Source organism: Monodelphis domestica, chromosome X (assembly GCF_027887165.1).
Source record: "Monodelphis domestica isolate mMonDom1 chromosome X, mMonDom1.pri, whole genome shotgun sequence".
NCBI classification, from domain to species: Eukaryota; Metazoa; Chordata; class Mammalia; order Didelphimorphia; family Didelphidae; genus Monodelphis; species Monodelphis domestica.
Window position 1 is genome coordinate 49,281,386 of NC_077235.1, and position 22,432 is coordinate 49,303,817.

The window sequence follows — 22,432 nt, forward strand, 5'->3', positions numbered from 1 at the left end:
TCCTTCACAATACCAGGGAGCTGGCAGAAGCCTGGTGGGAGCCCATAGCCTTAAGCCTTGGGCTCTGGTCTGGGGGAGGGGAGAGGGGTTGAGGGGTCACAAGCTCTTAGCTTTTAGCCTCAGCATGACCACAAGTTTTAAAGCATGAAGGAGTCACGTGCTTTTCTTTGGGCTGTTAGTTATTCTGAACCCTTTGGGAGGGGGTTGGGGGGGGGAAGGAGGCAAGAGAAATGCTTTGTTCTCCTGGTTTTTCATTCTCCAAATATTTTGGCTGATCATTACTTTTTCAAAAACTCCTTAAAAAAAACCCCAAGAGAATTACGTTGCGATTTCCTAAGATGAAAAAAAGACTTAATATTTTACTTTTGAAAATTATACTTGGAGTTGTTCTGATGGTCGATTGCTCAACTTAAATAGAAGAGCAATAATTTCTGCCAATTGCAAACTAGATCTAATCACTATGTGTTTGTTGACATCTGCTTTAAGACAACAAATCACATTAAAATCATCCTGATAAAGCAATCTCAAAATACTAGATTCTGGGTATTGTTTTAGGCTCAGGGGAAGGAGGGGGCGTCCTTGAGGGCAAGAGAATGCTGCTGGTTAAGAAACTAAGCATCAAGGCAATGCCTTTAAAACTTTCAAACCGTTTAAAGCCAGCGAAATGTCACTTTCTGAAAATCACTTCATGTCTTTGAAAGCTATTTGCTTCCTCCACTTTCGGACGAATTTAGTCTTTCCCTCGTTCTTCCTCCCTCCCAAACCAAATACATTTTGAGAGTGTGAAATTAGTATTTTTGACAGCAATTTTTGCGTGTGAACCTTTTTCCAAAATCAGAGTAATGGGTCTTCTTTGTGATAATAGGGGATGTTTACTCCATTGACCAGAGAGCTCCGAATGCAGCTGCAGGACACAATTAATTATGCTAATTGTGTGAAGAGCGGATGTAACCCCCCACCCCCACCTTTCTCTTTTCTCTCTCCTCTTTTTCTCTTTTCCCTCTCAATCCGCTCTCTGTTCTTCCTCCTCTGTCTTTCCTTTCTGTTCTCTTTTTCCCCCTTTTCTTGTCCCCTCTTTTCGGTTTCTTTCTCTCTTCTGTGTCTATCTCTCTGCCTGTGTCTCTATCTCTCTGTCTCTGTCTTCTAGTTGTTAAAAGGGGAAGGAGACGCCCTGGGGTTGGATCACATGATATTGTCTTCGCGCCACTTTCGTAAAAAAACAAAACAAAAACTTTTTTTTCCACTTCGAGTTTTGCTCTAGCTAAAAGGTAATGCGTTTATCTTGCCTTAAAAAAAGCATTTGTATGATTTCTTTTTTCCCTCTTCTAGCCTCCTTCCCACAGGAATGGCTGAAAGTTGCATTGCAGTTGGTGCAGCCTCACCGGCAGGATCTGGTGTGTGTGTGTGCGTGTGTGTGTGTGCGTGTGTGTCCATGTGTGTGGGGAGTTTGGTTTCGGGATACCTGAGTTGGCCTAAAGCATCTGCCAGCTGCCTTGGATGTGTGCGCGGCTCAAAGTAACGCCTTTTTTTTTTTTAATAATGCGGTAGGTGCAAACCCACCTGTTGGAGTGGAGCCTCTGGGATTTGTGTTACCTTTTGGGTAGTAACTCCTAAACGGATGTAGGCTTTTAGGTTGGACCCCTGGGCAGGGGGGAGATCGGGGAGGAAAAAAGAAGGGGCAGCCTTCGGGGGGAACGTGCTTGCTTCTGCGGCCGCTTTTCTGCCGTTGGAGACTCACATGGCGCCCTTGCCGGCTGGTTGGTGCTGCAACCAGCAACCGCAGTAACAATGGGGGTGGGGTGGGGGGAGTTGGTCCTGCTGCATCCTTTCTCCTTCCCGGGTCTGGTCCTTCTTACACAGCTTCCTCTACTGTTCCCCTACTCATGTCCCTTCGCCCCTAAATAAATAGCCTGAACCAAAGTTTAACCAGTGCCCTCCGACCCACCCTTTCCGGACGGTTGGCCAGTTTTCCAGTTTGCCCCCTCCCAGAGCCAGGCGATGTGTAGATTCCTAGAATAGAGAGGGTGGGCAGCAGCATCCTCCCTGGCAAAGGCAAGCCGCAGTAGTTAAAGGGCGTGTGCGGAGTGGAGTTGGGGGGGGCGGCAGAAGGAGGGAGAGGGAGCCCTTTGGGTTTTATTTTTGGAAAAGTAACCTATCGATCAGCCTTCCGCAGCCCAGCCTCCCTTCCCTTTAAAATTTGGCCTTGGAGTGGTGCAAGCGAAGGACACTAGATCATCTGCAGGGAGGCTTCTTTTTACTGAATCGTATGTGTGTGCGTGTGCGCGCGTGTGTGCCCGCGCGTGTGTTGCTACTACCTCAAGGCTCTGGTCAAGAAACCCTGCCCAGGGTGTGGACGTGTGAATTAGAGGGAAAGGCGGGAAGGGCCAGCTCCCACATCTCGCTAGCGCTGGCCCCCGAGGTCAAAAGCTACACGTGCGTGCCGATGTGGGTTTGTATATCTAGATATGTATTCCATGTAACATCTTTTCTTCTTCCCCCGGGGCCTTGGGACAGTGGCTCAGTGCTGAGGAGGGGCGGTGGCGCGCATGCGCTCAGGTCCGTCCGTCCCGGGGGCACTTTGGGAGTCGTAGTCTCATGTGCTTTGCAGCAGCTCGAGGAGGAGGAGGAGGAGGAGGAGGAGGGAAAAGAAGGTCGAAGCGTGCTAGCAGCCCTTGGCTGAGGTCCAGCAGCTCCCGGAGCAGCAGTAGCGGCAGCGGCGGCAGACACGGCGGCGGCGGCGGCTCCTGCACCCTCGCTACCGGGCAGGGACCAGACACAGTAGTAGCTTCCTCCCACCCCATCATGCCGGCCTCCCCCCCTCCCCTCAGCCCTAGGGCCAGAAGAGCGAGAAAGCATGCCTGCGGTAAAGGGTAAAGGGGACGCCAGGGGGCTTCCTTCTTTTTGCTCCTTTTTGGTGGGGTGACGAGGACTCTTCCCAAATCTCAGTGAGGAATGGGGTGGTCGGGAGAAAACTTGCTTGCTTTCTGGATCATCAAGGAAAGGAGAGGGCATCTTTTCCGGGGAGATGTGGCTAAAGGAAGGCAGGAGCTTAGAGGGAGCAGTTGCAGGGAGAAAACACTTGGGAGCGGGACGGGGACGGGCCACTCGCCATCCCACCTCACCCAGCCCTCCCGGGAACTGGTGGGAATGAGTACGGGGCTGTGGGAGGCTCGGTCCCCAGACTAGCAGCCCCCTTTAGCCTTCTTTAGCCTTGTTGTCGTCCTATGGTATCGGGAGAGTTGCCCCACGTGGAAGTTTCCAAGGCTTTTTCCCACTCCCTCTCTCCCCTTGAGGTCCGATTGGAGCCTCGCTTCGCCTCGCCCCACCTCGCCTCGCCCCGCATGCGGCCAGGAGAAGGGACAAGGGAGGCTTCCATTCTATCATTGGGGATTCTGGAAAACTGGAAGTGGTCAGAAGACTAGGGTACTTTCCACCTGTGTTGCGCCAAAGGAACTGGCCCAAAGTGTACCAAGATTGTGGGTCGGAGTTAGGAAAGGGGCCCCTATCTTCCATCTCGATTTAAATGAAGAGCTGGGACTAGGGCAGATAATATTCCATCCCCCCCAACAATTCCTGCGGTTTGCCCCAATGGGAGACGGCTGGGGGTTGGTGGGGGCGAATGGGCGAGTTGGGTTTCCCTTCTGACCCCATCTCCCTTATGAAATAGGCATGTTTGACGGGCGGGATATTGGGGAACACAAGGAGGGGAAAGAAATGTTCCATGGGCCCCCCCATCCTCTCACCCACAGGGGGGGAGGGGGGGAATTGCCGGTTGGCGCGTTTTTTAGCACTTTGAATGGAGAACTCCATTTCCCATGATGCCGTGTTCCTTTCTCTTTAATCTCCGAGGCTGCTTCACCACGAGGGTCCGGACGCGTGGTGTCCACGACTGGTGCAAACACTGGCTAGACCTGGATGAGCAGCCTGAGGAGTGTGGGGCGGGCTCCAGGCTGTCGGCAGGATAGAGATTTGAGGGGCTAAGCAGAAGGGTGGCCAAGTTAAAGAGAGAAGCCCCTCGGAAATATCTTTATTCCATTCCTTACTTCGGTGGTGGGGTGGGGTGGGGTGGGGGTGGGGGTGGGGTGGGGTGGGGGTGGAGGGCGAGGGGGTGGGACTTTTTTTAAACTTCGAACTGCTGGTGGGGGTGGAGGTGGGGTTTAGGGCAGCACCCAATAGGAAGAGGAAAACTCAATGGGGCGGTCCTTGGGCGTGGCTCGAAGTCCCTCCCCACCTCTTTAAAAGGAGCACACCCACCGGGGTCCAGGGTACAAATGGGAGTCTCTCTTCTCAGCACCCACTTCGTCTGGAGCAAGCCTTGGAGGAATTCGAGAAGCCGAGCCTTAATCACACCTTGGCTAGGGTGGAAGCTGCTGGCCAAATTGAGAACTTGAAATAATGAGATCCTTATTTAATCTTTTCAACTTTTTTCTCTCCCCCCCCTCTAGGGACCACTCAGAACTGTCCTCAAGAAAGGGATTTTCAGGTTTGAACTCTTTCCCCCCCCCTTTTCTTCTCAAAATGGCCCTGTGCGTGTGGTATGTATGTGGAGGGGGGGGCATTCTTCTCAATCTGGACGTTCCTTTTCAGGAAACTTTTCAAGATCCGGAGACCAGTAGCCGTGTACCCATTCTTCTCAAGCCTCAGGTAAGGGAAGCCTGGGGGTTTAAGAGAAAAGAACAGAAGCAAGAACTCTGACAACTTCTTTTCCTCACGGTGGCAGACCAGTTTGCCCCCCCACCCCCCCACCATTGCAGAAAACCTTGAAGATGGTAGGTATGATACCGTATCCTTTAAATAAATGATTTTTTAGAATTAGTCACGTTAGAATGAAATCATTAATCTGAGATCCTGATTAGAAAATATTCCCCTGAGAGGCATGGTGCTAAAGAGGTTTTTTTTTTTATTAAAGTAGCTGGCCCTTAAGTAAGTATAGGGTGGATTATGACCAAATAAGTATGATTTGGGTGGATTATGCCCAAATAAGTGTGACTTAAGTCTTTGGAAATGAGAGAAGGCCGGCTTGTCGAATACGATGATATCCAAGAAGGGCTAATGGGAAAAGATGAATCCATAAATTGTTTAAACTGAGCTAGGTAAAGTGCTTAATGCAGCTCTGTGAAATACATCAATGTGGCATTGTACAGCCAGTGAAGAGCATTCTAGACCCGAGCTTCAAAAAGTAAATAAATTGAGACTTTCCCCAGCTCTTTAGGGGGCATGGGGTGGGTATAGCAATGATTTCTGGGCAAAGAATTTCTATATTGAACTTTTCTGAAGTGATTTGGCTGTATCTCTTTTGGGGTGGCTATTGAGATTTACTTAGCACTTGTAAGCAGTAAAGTTGGGACTAAGTTTATGAGGAACAGGTCAAAATCATGTAGGCTTGAAACTAGCAAGTGACTTAAATCAAGAATGCAATAACTCGATCCCTTCATGTTCTCATGGTTTAAATAAATTTGCAGGCGTAACTTGGAATCTGTAAAAGTAAAAATTCTTGGTGCTTGAGTAAGCTGGTGCATTTTGATTTGGGGGCATTTTTTTTTACTAGTGGATGTTTTTCTGCTTTATCTCTAGGTCATTTGAAGAATTGAAAGGGAGAAGAGCCAGGGCTTGAGGCCGACCTACGGCTTTGCTGGAGGCCGTGCCTCGGTTGTGTAAAAGTGCTTATAGTGCAGGTAGGTCGTGTAACTACTGCCCTGTGAGCACTTCCAACATGACCACGGCAATGGATGATGTGGGGCTTCTTCCTTCAAGCTGCCCCCCCACCCCCCACCCCAAGTCCCCTGGGGCATCTGCTTCTGGTGTGTGTGTGGGCCCGCGTTGAGCTACCAACTGTCCCTTGTGCTAAGGTGCATCTAGTGCAGTTAGTGATGTAGTTTAGTATCTACTGCCCTAAATGCTCCTTCCGGCACAAGCCGCCTCCTAGACGACCTGGCAGCAGCAGAGTCCTGATGGGTGAGAGACACACACACACACTGACCCTTTGGACACATTCGAGAACCTTAAGGGTTGCGGTGGTGCTTTCCAAAGAAGGGACCAGCTTGGTGGTCTTGTGTTTTCCTTTCCCTCCCTCTCTTCTCCCCCCACTCTTCTCCCTCACCTTGCCCCCTTATTACAGGTGCTGCAGTGTGGAGGCTGGTCCCAGGTCCTGGTAGTGCCAAAGTGCTCATAGTGCAGGTAGTTTTTTGCAAATGACTACTGTACTATGGGCACTTCAGCGCTCCTGGGTAATGTATCACTGGGGGGTGGAGGGGGGGTGGGGGCAGATGGAACAGTCACAGGACCTAGCTTTAATCCCAGTGCTGCTCACAGTCAGTTTTGCAGGTCTTGCATCGGCCTATGTCAATTGCTGTGCAAATCCATGCAAAACTGATTAGGAGGGCATTTGCATCTGCACTTTTGGACCGGCCTTCCCCGCCTTGAGTGAGCTGAGCTCTCGAAGATTGTCTTTGGCTGATTTCTCTGCGGGTGGGGATTTGTTGCATTACTTGATCATGTGACTATAAGAGTATTGCACTTGTCCCGGCCTGTGGAGGAAAAGAGGACTTTTCATCTGTTCCTGTAAGGACTGAGAGGGGCCGTTCTAGCTGTTTTGCTGTTGTCGGGTGGATCACGATGCAATTTTGATAAGTTTAATAGGAGAAAAATTGCACGGTATCCATCTGTAAACCGCAAGACCTTATGCAGTGGCAGCTTGGGTGGGGAAAGAGCGGGCATGGCTGGGCTGGGCTGGGCTGGGCTGGGGTGAGGCGCGATCTGCTTGGGATTCGTCTCCCAAGCACGGGAGAAAGGTTGGTTTTTAACCTAAAATACTTCTGTGCATTTTTTGAGAAAGGGGTTAATCTTGTGAATGGTTGGATTGGCTCACCTTGACTTGAAGCACAATGTACCGAATTAACTATCCACTAATGTTTCCATTTAGTTTGACCCTTGAATGAGATACAAAAGGGCTACATTTCAGCATTTCTGCTCAGGGTTGGTACACAATCATAAAGTTATCTTATCTTCTGGAGCCCGCTCCCCAAGGGAAACAACTCATTGTTCTTTTGCTTTGTTGAATGTTGCCTCCGAAGTTGAGCTGTGGTTAAAGGTGTGATCCTGGCAAATGTATGTATTTGTTCATTTAAACACAGAAGGAAATAAATGACGGTTCATTTTGCTAGTATTGTGCTTCCCATTTTGCAGATGAAGAGACTGACAGACATTAGGATTCCAGATTAAATGATTTGATGTCCTTGCTCTTTTAAGGCAGCCGTGGCTGAAAAGCAGTCCGAAGACGGAGGGAGAAGTTGGTTAACTTCATCTGGCCCACCTGGAAGAGACGGCGGCGGGCGGGCTACTTGCTTTTGGTCTTTGACTCCCCTGCTTGAAAATTAGATTGTAGGTCTCCACCTAAATTCAGGTTCCTAAAGCTGTGAAAGAATAGCAACTTATTCCCTAGTGTGGAACACTGTAGTGTCTGTAATGAGCCTTGTGAATGAGAAAGAGGCGGGAGCCCTCTCCCCGCGCTTTGGAGTTTGGGGAGGACCCGAGTTCTCGAGTCCCACTAGCTAGCTAGCCCTAAACTAGAACCAAGATTGTAAAGTAGACATAGTGATTTCCCAACTGAGTTCTCTTTGCTGGGCTGGGAAGGCTTTGGAAATGTAAACTAAAGAAATGTAAATTACTATGTTCAACTTCCTGTTGTACTGAAGTCTCAGGAATTCTTTGTGCCCTACCCCCACACTTGGATTTTTGTATGTTATCTCTTCTCCCACCCCCACCCCTGCTAGATGGAAGCTCCTTGAGGGGCAGGAATTGGCCTTTTGTCTTGGTATCCTCTGCCCCTGCCACATAAGTAGGCTGGCTTAATAAAATTTGTTGGATTAAATTGATGTGTCCGAGCCTTATTTCAATGACTGCTAAATAAACCCTTCTGTGGGAAGACAAAAGTGGGCCCCGAATTACTTTACTGTTTCCTTGTAACTCCATCCCAAGGATGTGATGGAGGCGCGGGGGTGGGGGTGGGGGCGTGCATGACTCCGGAACTTTAATTCTGATTAGGTGTAATCTTCACATAAAGATCCTTGAAGTGGCAAAGTTTAGCAACATTGGAGCAAAAGCAGAAACAATAAAACTCTTTAGTAGCTCTTGAAAAAGTCCTGTTACTTTCTGCCTTGAAAATGGGCATATTTGTATCAAATAGCTAAGGTTGATGCCCAGCTTGCCAGTAAATGGGTCTAAGGAGAAATTCCAACTTAAATTACAAGGAACACAATCCAGAAGCCATAAGAACTAGGTCAAAATTCAAATAACTGAGAAAATCAGTTACACCGTAGGGGTTCAAATTTAAACAAAAAGGATAAAGCCTATTTAAAGACTTAGTGTTTCAGCATTAGTGCATAGCATGTTTGGAATTCTTGCTATGTTTCTCCTACCTTGTTGGAACCAATTACAATTACTATCTGGGTTTTTTGGAGCAGATCAAATTTGATTGCAATATTGCTTGACAAAGAAGTCTAAGCTTAGCTTACAATTTCTTTAAATTGCTTTGACCAAACCAGAGATGAAAGATCTACATAAAGGCGTCCTCCTCTGTATGATTCCGGCAACAGTTGTTATGGCCACTGCTTTGTTTGTTGGACCCCGTCCATGATTTTCGGTATTAACTAGTTTGGAGTTCAACTGGGAACTTCTAAGTTTGTTATTTGACTTTAGATAAGTACTTAGGCCCCCTGTATTTATGCTGGTTATAATCTACTCTGGCTGGGGGAGCAGGGGATTATTCCGGAGACCCATTTGCTGCTGATGGGCGGGTTATAACCTCAGCGACAGCACCATGATGAAGGCGAAAATGCCAGCCTTTGATTGTGCACGACTGTGTTCACAATATACAGATCTGGACATGACTGAGGTTTGGGGATGGCTAAGTGATCTGTGATGGGAGTCATTAGAAGCCGCTTTCAATTAATCATACCTTTCTAGCTTCCGAAAGCTAGCCTAGCCCAGGAGCCATGCATATGGTTTTTCTTGCATTGTTGAGCGGCTCATTGCATTCCTCCCTGCCCTGGAAGTCAAATCCTCATATGTATCTTTAATGGTATTGCACTTAAAGATGGCCGCTGGGGTGTGAGCCTCCTGGCTTGCAGGCTCATCATACATTCTTTCCAGACTGATCTCACATTACTCCCCCCTCACGCACTCTACTCTATGGACGGTTCAGCCAAGCTGGCCTACTTGCCATGCATGACATTCCAGCTCCTGTCTTTGCCATTGCACAGGCTGTCCCCCATTTCCTGGGCTGGAATGAACTCTTTCCTCCTCACTGCTGTCTCTTGAAAGTCTCCTTTCCCTTCAATGCTCCGTGCAAATCCCCCTCCCCCCAGTGGAAGTCCTTCCTCCCTCTCCCAGAAATTATTTTGTATGCATTGTCTGTGCAAGCTATTGCCCCTCCTCCCCCTCCTGGAATCGAGACTTCTCAAGGCCAGAGACTTTGCTTGTGACTTCTCCCCCGTCCCGGGCAAAGAAATGGCAAAAGTCTGATAAACACGAGCTGCGGTCAATTGCCTGCGGGGATGTAGCGCCAGAAAATGAAATCAAGGCCACAACTGGCATCAGCTGAGGAGGACTCTTTGGTCCTCCCCCAGTTCACGGAGTGGCCCATTTGGAGCCCTGGTGCTCCCAGGCTGACAAGGTCCGTCTTGTTCTTTCCCCAGGCTACATCATTTGGCAAGGTGAAAGGCTGCAGCCTTCCCATTCATTCACTTGGGTTGGGTGGCCAAGGAAGCCTTCGCTCTTCTGAAGGAATCCGTGGACCTACAAGCTGAAATTTAGGGGGGGGCGGGGCTTGGGAATGGCAGCCGGGACCTCTGTTCTAGCTTTGCAGGTACTTGGCCCGGCAGTAGTTGGCCTTTCTCGTCCGTCCTAGCTCCGATTTGCTGAGGTTCCCAGAGCTAGAATTCTTAGTTCCCCAAGGATGTCCCTCGCGGGGCATCCTCCCTAAGAACAGATTCTTCGATTCACAAAACACTCCCCAGGATAAACTTCCGGCCTCTGGGCTCAAATTTCTTTTTCTACCACATGAGGGCAGACTGTCTTAAAAAAAAAAAGGAGGCGTGCGGTGAAGGCGGGGTGGGGGGGCGGGGGAGGTGGACGCTTTTGTGTGAGGGATTATTGATAACGGTGCTGAAGATAGGGGAGAATTGGCTTCAGTGAGAACGGTAGGCCAGAATTGGGAATGGCGATAAGCGTCGAGATGTCAGCATTAGAAGCGTAGCCTTCAGATGCAGAGGGAGGGCCTCAGGGCTCCTTTAGGCTGGAAGCCTTTCGAGACCCTCCGCCCGTGCCCCCTCCGCCGCCCCCCCCCCCCTTCTCTGAGATCACCTTCCATTTGCCCCGTCTGTATTTCTTGTAGGTACACAGTAATTTGCATTTTGTCCCCTTCCGCAGAATGTGAACTCTTAGAGGTCATAGACTCTTTTTTGTCTTTGTATCCCTACGCCCTAGGAGAGACACATAGAAGGCACTTGATAAATGTTTGCTAGCCGCCCAGCTCTCCTTCATCCTCCTAGTCGGGCAGAGGACAAAAGTGACTCAAATGAGGTATGTGGGTCCCCAAGATTCACCCCCTTTTCTGAAGCCCTAGCCAGGATAGTTAGATGTAGATGCACGTATATATGGATATGTATTTTCTCGATTTACAAATCAACTCAAATGTTGACTCCCCTTCCTGAGTTCAACTCTCCTGATCCTCAGGCACTTACCAGCTGTGTGACCCTGGGCAAGTCACTTCACCCTGTTTGCCCAAGCTTCCCCATCTGGAAAATGAGCTGGAGAAGGAAGCTGCAAATCACTGGATGGCCTCCACCCACACTTCCACATGAAAAAAAAAGTGACTGTGGAATCAGAAGAGACCTCCGCCCCCAGGGCAGAGAGGCTTCCTTTGGCATTCTTCAGGTGCCTCTTCCCAGAATTCCAGAGATTCCTGTCAATTGGCTAACTGAAACCTATTGTATTACCTCATTTGATCTTCAGAACCACCCTGAGAGGTGTGTTATTAGTCTTATTTTTACAACTGAGGAAACTGAGGCTGACAGTAGTTAACAGACTTGCTCCTGGTTACTTGCCTAGGACAGACAGACATACATGAGGCAGGATCAAAACTCGGGTCTTCCTGTTCAATGCACTATCCACTGACTCACCTAGCTCTCTGTCTCTCTGTCTCTCTCTCTGTCTCTCTGTCTCTCCTTCTCTCTCTGTGTCTCCTCTCTCTCTCTCTCTCTCTCTCTCTCTCTCTCTCTCTCTGTCTCTCTCTCTGTCTCTCTCTCTCTGTCTCTCTCTCTGTCTCTCTCTCTCTGTCTCTCTCTCTGTCTCTCTGTCTCTCTCTCTCTCTCTCTCTCTCTCTCTCTCTCTCTCTCTCTGTCTCTCTCAAACCCTTACCATCCATCTTAGAATGACTACTGTGCATTGGTTCCAAGGCAGAAGAGCAGTAAGGACTAGGTGATGGGATTAAGTGACTTGCCCAGGGTCACACAGCTAGGAATTGTCTCTCTTTTCTCAAGAGGGAGTTTCCTATTTTGAATGTATTTGAACTTGAAGCTGGGAGATCTGGGTTCAAAACCTGCTGTGTGATAGTGAGAAGGTCTCTCAACTGCTTTTCAAGGTTTCCCATCTCCAGAATGGGAACAATAAGGCATTATCTATCTTTCTGAATTGTGAGAATTTGTCTTTTAACGCATTTTTTGGGAGGGGATTCTAGATACAGGTTTTCATAAGTACGGGCAACTCCTAGAGTGGCAGCTCACTTGCCTGGTGCAGTCATCTGGAGTTTTCTAGATTTAGAGTTGCCTGGCTCACGGGGCCAGTGCGTGGCAGAGGCAGGACCTGTATTCAAGTATTCCCAACTGTAGGGCTGCTCATTTGAAAGGGCTTCATAAATATGAATTAAGAAGGATCTCTTCCTTCCACAGTGAACCTGTCTTCCACTGGTGCCCTTCTCCTACTCACACCTTCTAGAATCTTCTTTCTTTAGTCTAAGTAATTCCGACCCACACTGATTTTTTCACTTGTGCTTACAAACATGCCAATCTCGCCTATCTGAGTCTGACTGCCCGCTCCCCACCTGTTGATCCTCTCCACCTCTGGATACCCTTCAATCTCTGTGTTGCTCTAGTCTTAAATTCCCTTTATCCAGTATGCTCCACTATATAACCCACTCCAAATCCCTGTGTCTGGGAAAGAGTCACTGAAGTTAAAGGACTTTAGTTCAAATATTGCTAATGATGCTTGAGTACTTAAGCCTCCCCCCTTCCCCCACATCTAGGTGACTCAGAAGATTGAGAGCCAGACCTGGAGATGGGAGGTCCTGGGTTCAAGTTTGACCTCAAACACTTCCCAGCTGTGTGACCCTGGGCAAGTCACTTACCTCCATTGCCTAGTCCTTACCACTCTTCTTCTTGGAACCAATACACAGTATTGAGTCTAAGACAGAAAAAAAGAATTTAAGCTGCCTCTGCCTCCATGCCCTCCACTGTGAAGTGAGGACATATAGGTTGGATCCCTTCTAGCCCCAGGTCTCTAGGGTCTAGTCCTAGAAGTCTTCCATATTGTTTGGAATTATTTGCCACTGATGTCAAACAGCTCTTCCTTGGACATCTCCTTTTCCCTCCCTGTGGCCTTGGCCCAGGGATGTCAAATTCTTCATAGATGTCTGATTTTCCATTCTCTTTAATGGATGCAGGTACCTCAACTTACCCTTCCCTTCAGGTGATCTTTCTGCTTTTACTCAGGACTTCCCTCAGCCACACTGGAGGAGGAGTACAGGGCCCTTTGCCCTCTAAAAGATCATTTCACTTGGCCCCTTTCCCTCTCAACACCCGACTCCTTGTCCCTCTCTATCAACTTCCCAGGTGAAGGGAGCTGTCCTGAGCTGGTCCACACCTCCCTAAAATACCCTAAGGAGAGATTGAGCTTCCTCTGCCCCCTACTTGTACCACTGTGGCTTTTCCTTTTTCTCTTCCTATCCCTTTTTTTTCAAACCCTTACCTGTATTGGTTCGAAGGCAGAAGAGTGGTAAGGGCTAGGCAATGGGGGTGAAGTGACTTGCCCAGGGCCACACAGCTGGGAAGTGTCTGAGGCCAAATTTGAACCCAGGACCTCCTTTCTCTGGGCCTGGCTCTCAACCTGCTGAGCCATCCAGCTGCCCCCTCCCCTTACAATCCCTTTAATAATCAGTGGCCATTTAAGGGGAAAGCATCCCCTGCCCCTGTGTTCATGTTCTGTCCTTCTCAGTCCCCTCAGTCTGTCCTGGACTATGTCTTCATCTAATCCTTCTATGCCCTCTGGAATTCGCAATCTCTAAGTAAACAAACTCCCCCTGTGTCCTGGACCTCCTTCTCCCTTGTTCTTTTTATCTGTTAGCCCTCATAGAGACCTGACTCACTTCTGATGACCCTGTGTGCCCCGGCTCTCCTCTCCAGGCCCATCTGTACTTCTTTTTCTGCCCCGCCCGCCTCGCCACGCCACGCCACGCCACGCCACCCAAAGTCAAACCTTCCCCTCCACACACTGGTCCTGGAGGGAGACCCCAAATACTCCTTGCTCCGCACTGTCACTTCCCCACTCTCTCTTTGTCTCCTTCACTCAGTAACCTTTCTTCTTTTGACAATTATAATTTTGTACTCAATCAAAATTATGGTAGCTGTAGTATACTGACCCCCAGGTCATTGTCCTTCCTTTCTCAAGGAGCTCCCCAAGCCCAGGAACTGGAGAGGAGGGAGATGGCGAGGCAGATGTGTGCTCCCTTAAACTCCACAGTGTATTTCCTCAACTTCCTTAAGCCCCATGACCTTCTCTTTCCCAACGCCTTGGCTGTACACGCCGGAGCCAGCCGTACCTAAAAATGGCTTAACTGAAAAAAAAAGGGATAGGAAGAGAAAAAGGAAAAGCCACAGTGGTACAAGCAGGGGGCAGAGGAAGCTCAATCTCTCCTTAGGGTATTTAGGGAGGTGTGGGCCAGCTTAGATCAGCTCCCTTCGCCCAGGAAGTTGATAGAGAGGGACAAGGAGTTAGGTACAGGGTTAGGTACATGCTCAGCCCAACTAAAATGGAGGTATCCCCGTGAGAGATGCCAGGGAGAGATCCCAGCTTCTGCCACCAAGCTGGACATTCTCTTCTGGGGTGCCGAATAGCTGGTAACAGCCCTCTCCCTTTAGCTCTGTGGGAGCCTAGCTGCGGGTGCGTCTCTCTGACTGAGACCCAGTCCCTCTTGCTGTTGTTTGTGGAGTCCAGGGGTGCAGGACTTTACTCACGGAGGTGATGCAATGGAGGAAGAACCACGCCTGTGGTTCTTGACTTCAAGTCAATAATAAGGCAATAAACATTTATTAAGCATCTACTACAGGCATCTCTCTCAGATAGCGTGCGTTTGGTTCCAGACTCCTGTAAGAAAGTGACCATCTCAATAAGGAAGAAGTTCTAAGCTTCTCTGTTTAGCTCTTGAAGTCCTCTGCCCAGCCTATGTCTCTGGGTATGACTTTCTTGCCCAGACTTTGGGATCCTATCAAACAGGCCTCATTGCATTCCATCTCCCACCTCCATGCCACTATCTCCTTCCTCTCCTCCCAGACAGTGGTTTTTTCCCTTAAAAATAGAGCTCAGGCATCATCTGCCATGTGAAGTCTTTCTATTTTCTCCACCTTTTCCCCACCTCCGACTCAGTTGTGCTTTTCTTCTCAAATGACTCTCAATTTAACTACTATTCATATATGTGTGTGTGAACATATATAGATGCATTTGATGTATTTGTAACTTCAGATTTATGCCCTTTAGATTTTTTAAACCTTCCGTCTTAGAATCACTACCGGCTATTGGTTCTGAGGCAGAAGAGCGGTAAGGGCTGGGCAATGGGGGTCAAGTGACTTGTCCAGGGTCATGCAGATGGGAAGTGACCGAGGCCAGATTTGGACCCAGGACCTCTCATCTCTGGGCCTGGCTCACCCAGCTGCCCCTGCTGTATAGATTTTTTTTTATGTGTATCTCTTTTTTCCCCCATCACTACCCTGTTAGAACATAAGCACAAAACAAGTAAGGATTTCTTTCTTTTTTCATTCTTCCCATCTGTGTCCCTGGTCCAGCATGGTGCCCGACATGGGGCAGATGCCTAATATAACCGCCTGTTGATTGATAGATCCACTTTTAGATGCTATATTGATCTGGCTTAACTGTTTTCTTTTTCACAAGGGAGAATTCAGTGGTGTGAAGATCTATCAGGAGATGAGTGTGGGGTACAAACAATAGGCCGAGCTCGCTACAACTTCAAAAAGAAATCCTTGGGCCTGGGTCCTCCAGTGTGACTCCATTTGCAGAAATTCTCCCTTTCAGATCCCCCTTCCATACAGACTTTATAGAGAGGTCGTGTTAGGGTAGACTCTACCAATAGTCCTTTGCTGTGTGTATGGTGATTTACTTTCCTTTCAAAGCACTTTCACGGCTCACTTGCCCCTCACAACAACCCTGGGAGCTCGGGTACGGGAGGGATTACTTCAGCCTCAGTGAACATAGTATATGACCCTTGTTTCATACTTTTGGGTTCTATTGTATCCCCAGCTTGAATGGTCTAGAAACCAGAGCCCCATTTCTGATTGCTCTGGCTGAACTCACAAACTCCCATCTCAGCCAGTGAGTGGCACTGAATTACCAGACTCCAAATGGCAACAGTATTTTTGCCACCTTTTTCACTTGGTAGGAAAATGCAGAATTTGGGGACGTGACATTCTTTTAGGGGAAAAGATGTCATTCCAGATGGTTTTCACACTTTCTTTACAGGCGATTTTGTAGAAGAGCTTCAGTGGAACTCTAACCTTCTTGGAACAGGCCAGGGATCTAGTTTTGTTCCCATTTAACCACAAAAAGCTCTGTGTCTTTTAACCTGCCTTTCTCTTGGGATGAGCCCGGGGTGGGGTGGGGGGGCTACAAAGTGCATTCCTTTTTCATCACAGATACTTAGAAACGTACCCGGGTACATAATACTATATTCTGGCGACTTCTCTCTATTTTTCTAAAAACCTGTCTTCTTTAATCTACTGCTCTTCTCTCTCTGGAGGAGAATGCGGCATGGCGAAGCAAGAAGAATGCTTCATCTGGAGTCCGAGGAGCTGGCCTCTGAGCCTGTCTCTGTTTCTTAGGAAACATTTCCTCTCTCTGGGCCTTGGTTTCCTCTTTTCTTTCAGAAGCCAAACTGGCTTTTTTTGCCATCCCCGGTATACAGCATCACCTCTCCTGACTCTGGTGCTTTAAAAAAACCCTTTACTTTCTGTCTTAGTGTCAGTTCTAAGAAAGATGAGCCGCAAGGACGAGGCAAGGAGGGTTAAGTGACTTGCCCAGGATCACACAGCTGGGAAGTATCTGAGGCCAGATTTGAGCCCAGGTCCTCCTGATTCCAGGCCTAGAACCCTACCCACTGTGCTACCTCGCTGCCTCAACTCTGTTTTCAGTGCTCTCCCTCTTTTCTTTCATCTTGTGGAATTCTTTGCTCCCTTCAAGTTCCCAGCATTAATTCCTTACCCCCTTAGATTGCTAGCTAGCTAACAAGAGCACTTAATAAGCATTTAATATATTCCAGGTATGTGCTAAGCACAACAGAAGCAAGACAGGCCCTCCTTTGAAGTTGCTTGCATTCTAAAGGGGGCAGACAACACATAAAGGGAATGTTAGAAAAGGGAGGTGGGAAAAGGCACGGTGAAGAGACAGTAGGAAAGATAAAGTAAGAAATCCCTTCTTAGAGGCACGGAGATCCAGGAGTGGGGTCCAGGTTTCCAGTGGAACTGATCTTAGAGTTGGGCCATGGAGTGGACCCTCAGCTGCCAGGACCATTTCCCCCTTCTACTGATGGAGCAGACACGCAAAAAACCAAAACAAATAACAGATGATTTATCACTTGTTTGTATGGTATGGGATTTGTTTGGGGTTTTGGTTTTAAAAAATTATGAGAAAATGAATGCTATGGAAATAGGTTTTGAGTGATAATACATGTATAATCCAGTGGAATTGCTTGTCAGCTCTGGGAGGGGGGAGGAAAGAGAGGAGGGACACAACGTGGATCATGTGACCATGGGAAAAAAGAAAGAAACAAAGAAGTCTATATGAAAGGCAATTAGGTAGCACAGGGAATCTGGAGGATCTAGTTTCAATTCTGGCCTCAGAAACTTCCCAGCTGTGTGACGGTGGGCAAGTCACCTAACTTTATTTGCCTAGCCTTTGCCCTTAGGTCTTAGAGTTTTACTAAGATAGAGAGTAAGGTTTTTTTTAAATAAATGAAAAAAAGAAGGCAAAAGAAAATCATGAAATGGACAAAGTATTAAATAGAGAATTTTAATTGTAAAACCTTTACTTTCTCTTCTAGTAACAACTCTACGATGGAAGGGTAAAGGCTACGCAATGGAAGTTAAGTGATTTGTCCAGGGTTGCACAGCTAGGAAATGTCTGAGGCCAGAATTGAACCCAGGACCTCCTGTCTTTAGGCCTGGCTCTCTAAGCACTGAACAACCTAGCTGCCTTGACTCTGCCTTAAAAAACCCCTTACCTTCTGTCTTAGAATCAATACTATGTATTGGTTCCTGGGCAGAAGGACAGTAAGGGTTAGGCAATGGGCATTAAGTGACTTCCCCAGGGTCACATATCTAGTAAATGTCTGAGATCACACTTGAACTCAGGACCTCCCCTCTCTAGCCCTGGCTCTCAATCTATTGAGTCATCTAGCTGCCTCCACAAGTGATATATATATATATATATATATATATATATATATATATATATTTCCATTTTTAAATTTAATTAATTTAGAATATTTTTTTCATGGTTACACGATTCATGTTCTTTCCCTCCCCTCTTCCCACTCCCTCCCATAGCCAATGAGCAGTTCCACTGGGTTTTACATGTGTCATTGATCAAAACCCATTTCCATATTATTGATATTTGCACTAGGGTGATCGTTTAAAGTCAACATCCCCAATCCTATCCCCATCGACCTGTGTGATCCAGCAGTTGTTTTTCTTCTCTGTTTCCGCTCCCACGGTTCTTCCTCTGGATGTGGATAACCTTCTTTCTCATAAGTCCCTCAGAATTGTCCTGGATCATTGCATTGCTGCTAGTAGAGAAGTCCATTACATTCGATTGTACCACAGTGTATCCATCTCTGTGTACAATGTTTTCCTGGCTCTGCTCCTCTCACGCTGCATGAATTCCTGGAGGTCGGTCCAGTTCACATGGAATTCCTTCAGTTCATTATTCCTTTCAGCACAATAGTATTTCAAAGTGATATAATTTTTAAAGCAGTCAGATTAGATTCTGAGCTTCTCAAGGGCAAAGACTGTCTTTAAAAAAATTTGTATCTATCTTCAGCACTTTGTATAGTGCCTGGTCCATAGTAGATGCTTAGTCAACGTTGGGGACAAGTCCCTTAACCCCCATTGTCTAGCTCTTACCACTCTTCTGCCTTGGAACCAATACCTGGTATTGATTCTAAGACAGAAAGTGAGGGTTTTTTAAAAATAAAAATAAATATTGGGGGCAGCTAGGTGGTACTAGATAGAACTAGATAGAACGGGGCCTAGAGTCAGGAGGATCTGAACTGAAATCTGGTCTCAGACACTTACTAGCTGTATGACCTTGGGCAAGTCACTTAACCTTGTTTGCTTGCCTCAGTTTCTCTCTCTGTTAAATTAACTGGAGAAGCAAAGGGTAAACTACTTCAATATCTTTGCCAAGAAATCCCCAAATGAGGTCACCGAGAGTCAGAAATGATTGAATTCTCACTGCCTAATTAATATTGACGATAAGAAGGTTACCTGGAAAGTCTATTTTAAGGCATTTCATAATCAAAGATGAACCAAGATGAGGTCAGCTCCTATTGGATGTCTAAACTCTCAAGTGCCTGTAATAGAGAAAATGACTGACAACCCACAGTGACCTGGAACCATGTAGATTTGCATGGATGCAGTCAGCAGCAAATCTGAAGTAGATCAGGGTCTTGTGAAGCTATTAACTCTACAGACTTGTACATCTTATTTGATTTTTAACTTTTCTTCAGAGAAAAGGGGTGAAGTGAGCGTTGCAGAAACTCGTAAATGGGAAGCGGAGGTTCACTCGTAGGCCATCTTGATCCCTGAAATGCTAGAAAGAAAGCTCTTGTACATGCTCTTCTCCAGAGTAATTGGCAAAAACTGCATGGTTCTCTTGCAAAATTCTACAAGTGACTTTTTTTTAGACTCCTCCCTTCCCCCTTTGGTGTTTGGTCTTTAGAGTACATTTTTTCAACAAATATTAGCTCCCAGTAAAGTTTATTTTATTTTTTATTTTTTAGCACCCTTACCTTTTGTCTTAGAATCAATACTGTGTATCTGATCCAAGGTGCAAAAATGGTAAGGGCTAGGCAATGGAGGTTAAGTGACTTGCCCAGGGTCACACAACTAGGAAGTGTCTGAGACCAGATTTGAACTCATAACTTACTGGCTCGGGCCTAGCTTTCAATCCATTTAGTCACTTAGCTGCCTTCTTCCATAAAGTCTAAGTTCAGTGACGTCTCTCACAGGAAGCCTTACTGATCCCGTCATTTCCTAATGCCCTCTTCACACTGAAATTACTCTGGATATCTTTTTGTGTTTACTTATTGATATAGAAGTTGCTTCACTTGATAGAGTATAAAATCTTGGCGAGGGGGCAGCTGGGTAGCTCAGTGGATTGAGAACCAGGCCTAGAGATGGGAGGTCCTAGGTTCAAATCTGGTCTCAGCCACTTCCTAGCTGTGTGACCCTGGGCAAGTCACTTGACCCCCATTGCCTACTTGGAGTCAATACACAGTATTGACTCCAAGACAGAAGGTACGGGTTTAAAAAAAATCTTGGCAATCAGAGACTGTCTCGCTTCCTATCTGCTGTATTTAAGCTCAGTGTCTGGTACCCAGAAGGTATAATAAATGCTTTTTGAAGGGAACTCAAGTGATTTGAATTGACCACATCATGCTGTATGCATGTGTAACTGAGGACTGTGGACCTCCAAAGCTATTTTATTTTATTTTTAAACCCTTACCTTCCATCTTGGAGTCAATACTGTGTATTGGCTCCAAGGTAGAAGAGGGTCAAGTGACTTGCCCAGGGTCACACAGATGGGAAGTGTCTGAGGCTGGATTGGAACCCAGGACCTCCCATCTCTAGGCCTGGCTCTCAATCCACTGAGCTACCCAGCTGCCCCCTCCAAGGCTATTTTAATTGCTTTATGTAAGCTGTATAAGGCTCTGGGGGCTCTCTAGCCCAACTCCAGCTCTGATGAGTTGAGTTCCCTAGAGCAAGGCTACGTTTCCTCCTCAGGGATCCAGAGGTACTCCTCAGAGTTTGGGGCCATTCTTCTGTAATGCCATCAGCTCAAGTTCCCCCTTTGGTGTGTTTTCCTCATTTTAGCTGCCAGAGACAGGTGTGCCCCCCGTTACATCTAACCAATTAACATCAGTTAGCTTTTACAAAGAGATATCTATGAGAAGATGTCACCAGGGCTGCAGTGCAAACGGTTCCTTCCCCTTCTCCTGGGTTCACTGTCTCCTTCATGGTTCTGGGGGAGAATGACCTCAAACTTAACATGGCTGCTCTAAAAACTCATCCCACCCACCCAGTTCCTTTCCAAATGCAGGATAACCAACAGACCAGTCCTTGGCCTTCAATAGGCTGTCTAGTATTTACGCTGGGCCTGGAAGGTCACTCAGAACTTTCTTCCTCATAGCTGGCCACAAAATTTGGCATGGCGTGGCTCCCTGCTCCTAGACCTGGAGTGGCTTCCTCTTCAGAATTCTGGAACCAACACAAAGTCATAGGCAGCTCTGGTGCTGCTTCACCTAAAAAAGGCAGACAAAACAGACAAGAACAGAGGAAGAAACAACAGCAGGGCTGTGTGCATGCTCACAGGCTACCTGGCAGGGGTCCTAGCAAAGAGATAAAGGCCTGAGGCCTCTTTCTCCACTGAGACCTTCCAGCAGCTCTTGCCTCCTAATTTGAACACAGTCAGGCTAGGATGAAAGAAAGAGACCAAGACCCCCTTTGGCCAGTTAGTACCTTTTGAATGTACCCCAGTTCTGACTCAGTGGCCAATCAGCTGTCCGATTCTTCCCCACAAGTCCGTCAGACCCAAACTGGTTAGAGAATATCAGTAAGGATTCTGCGTTGGGAATATGGCTCTGGTGGTGTGTGCCATTATGGGCTAGCTCGAGAATGGAGCTCCATTGGCCGGGCCCCTATCGTGCTTAGTGATTTCAAGCACCGCTCAGCATTGCCGAGATTCTGTGAAGACCTTCCAGAGTGACCTCTCTGCTTGTTGCCTACCTGGAATTTAGTTACGAGGTAGCACAGTACAGTAGAATCAGCCCTGGGCTTGGGGTCAGAGGACCTGGGTTTGAATCTCAGCTTGGCTACTTCCTGCTGATGTGTTATTTAATTTCTCTGAACATCAGTTCCTCAAAGAATGAAGGAATTCGAGTCAGTGGTCTCTAATTCCTTTCAGTTTTAAATCTATGACCTGACAAAGTAAGTATCCCTCAAGAAGGGATGGAGAAGGGCAGCTGGGTGGCTCAGTGGATAGAGAGGCAGGTCTGGAGTCAGGGGGTCCTGGGTTCAAGTCTGGCCTCAAAACTTCCTAGCAGTATGACTCTGGGCAAGTCATGTAACTCCAATTGCCTAGCTCTTACCGTTCTTCTTCCTGGGAACCAATATACAGTATTGATTCCAAAATGGAAGATTAGAGTTTTTTTTTCCAGCTTGAACAAGACAATTTATTGGGAAGAACTTTTGTGGTTCCTGGCTCAGTACATGTTGTTTATAGACCTCTCACTCTAAAGACTCCCCATGGATGAGACCAACTGAGGCCTCTTGTGGCGAGATGGCCATTAGGTAAACCCTTGCCTCATCTAGAACAAACTACCTTGTACTTTGGTTTCTTCAATAGCTTTCAGACTTGTGACACCCTAAGAACTAAAAGTACCAATCAATAGATTTATGAAGTCCATTATTGGCAAGAGTCAATGAGAGAGTATTCCTATTATGTCTTGTTAAAAAAAAGGACTTGGTATGGAATTCCTGTATCGTTTTGGGGAATTTTTGGAGAATTTATCTGAGAATCTTTTTTTAAACATGTATCATTTATCAAAACCTATTTCCATATTACCAATATTTGTAATAGAGTGATCATTTATTTATTTCATGTTTGTAAACATTGTATTTTATTAGTAAAATGTTTACAACCAGGCACAACAATAACATAAACCTGCAGTGATTTATCATGTCATTCATTATATTATAAAAGTTTGTAGAGTGACCCAGCTGAAACAACTTTAAGATATATCAAATCAGCCTTTGGAATGATCATTTAAAGTCAGCATCCCCAATCATATCCCCATCGAACCATGTGATCAAAC

General features: G+C 47.0%; 1 long non-coding RNA gene and 5 other non-coding genes across 9 annotated transcripts; all 6 read left to right on the forward strand.

Moving 5' to 3' along the window:
* Positions 1–1,824: 1,824 nt before the first annotated feature.
* LOC130456180 (uncharacterized) lies at positions 1,825–7,870 on the forward strand. Of its 4 annotated transcripts, none has more exons than XR_008914768.1 (4): positions 4,121–4,483; positions 4,588–4,769; positions 5,575–5,675; positions 6,119–7,870. It is a non-coding gene; the product is annotated as an uncharacterized LOC130456180 (long non-coding RNA). The 4 variants fall into 4 exon arrangements; XR_008914769.1 differs by having other exon boundaries at positions 4,588–4,644; XR_008914770.1 differs by adding an exon at positions 1,825–2,870 and having other exon boundaries at positions 4,446–5,675.
* Positions 5,651–5,719, forward strand: MIR106 (microRNA mir-106). Its single transcript, NR_034973.1, has one exon. It is a non-coding gene; the product is annotated as a microRNA mir-106 (primary transcript).
* Positions 5,846–5,910, forward strand: MIR18B (microRNA mir-18b). Its single transcript, NR_127625.1, has one exon. It is a non-coding gene; the product is annotated as a microRNA mir-18b (primary transcript).
* Positions 6,159–6,219, forward strand: MIR20B (microRNA mir-20b). Its single transcript, NR_127624.1, has one exon. It is a non-coding gene; the product is annotated as a microRNA mir-20b (primary transcript).
* On the forward strand, positions 6,315–6,373 carry MIR19B-2 (microRNA mir-19b-2). Its single transcript, NR_127623.1, has one exon. It is a non-coding gene; the product is annotated as a microRNA mir-19b-2 (primary transcript).
* MIR92A-2 (microRNA mir-92a-2) lies at positions 6,467–6,531 on the forward strand. The gene has a single exon (NR_127622.1). It is a non-coding gene; the product is annotated as a microRNA mir-92a-2 (primary transcript).
* Positions 7,871–22,432: the final 14,562 nt, after the last annotated feature.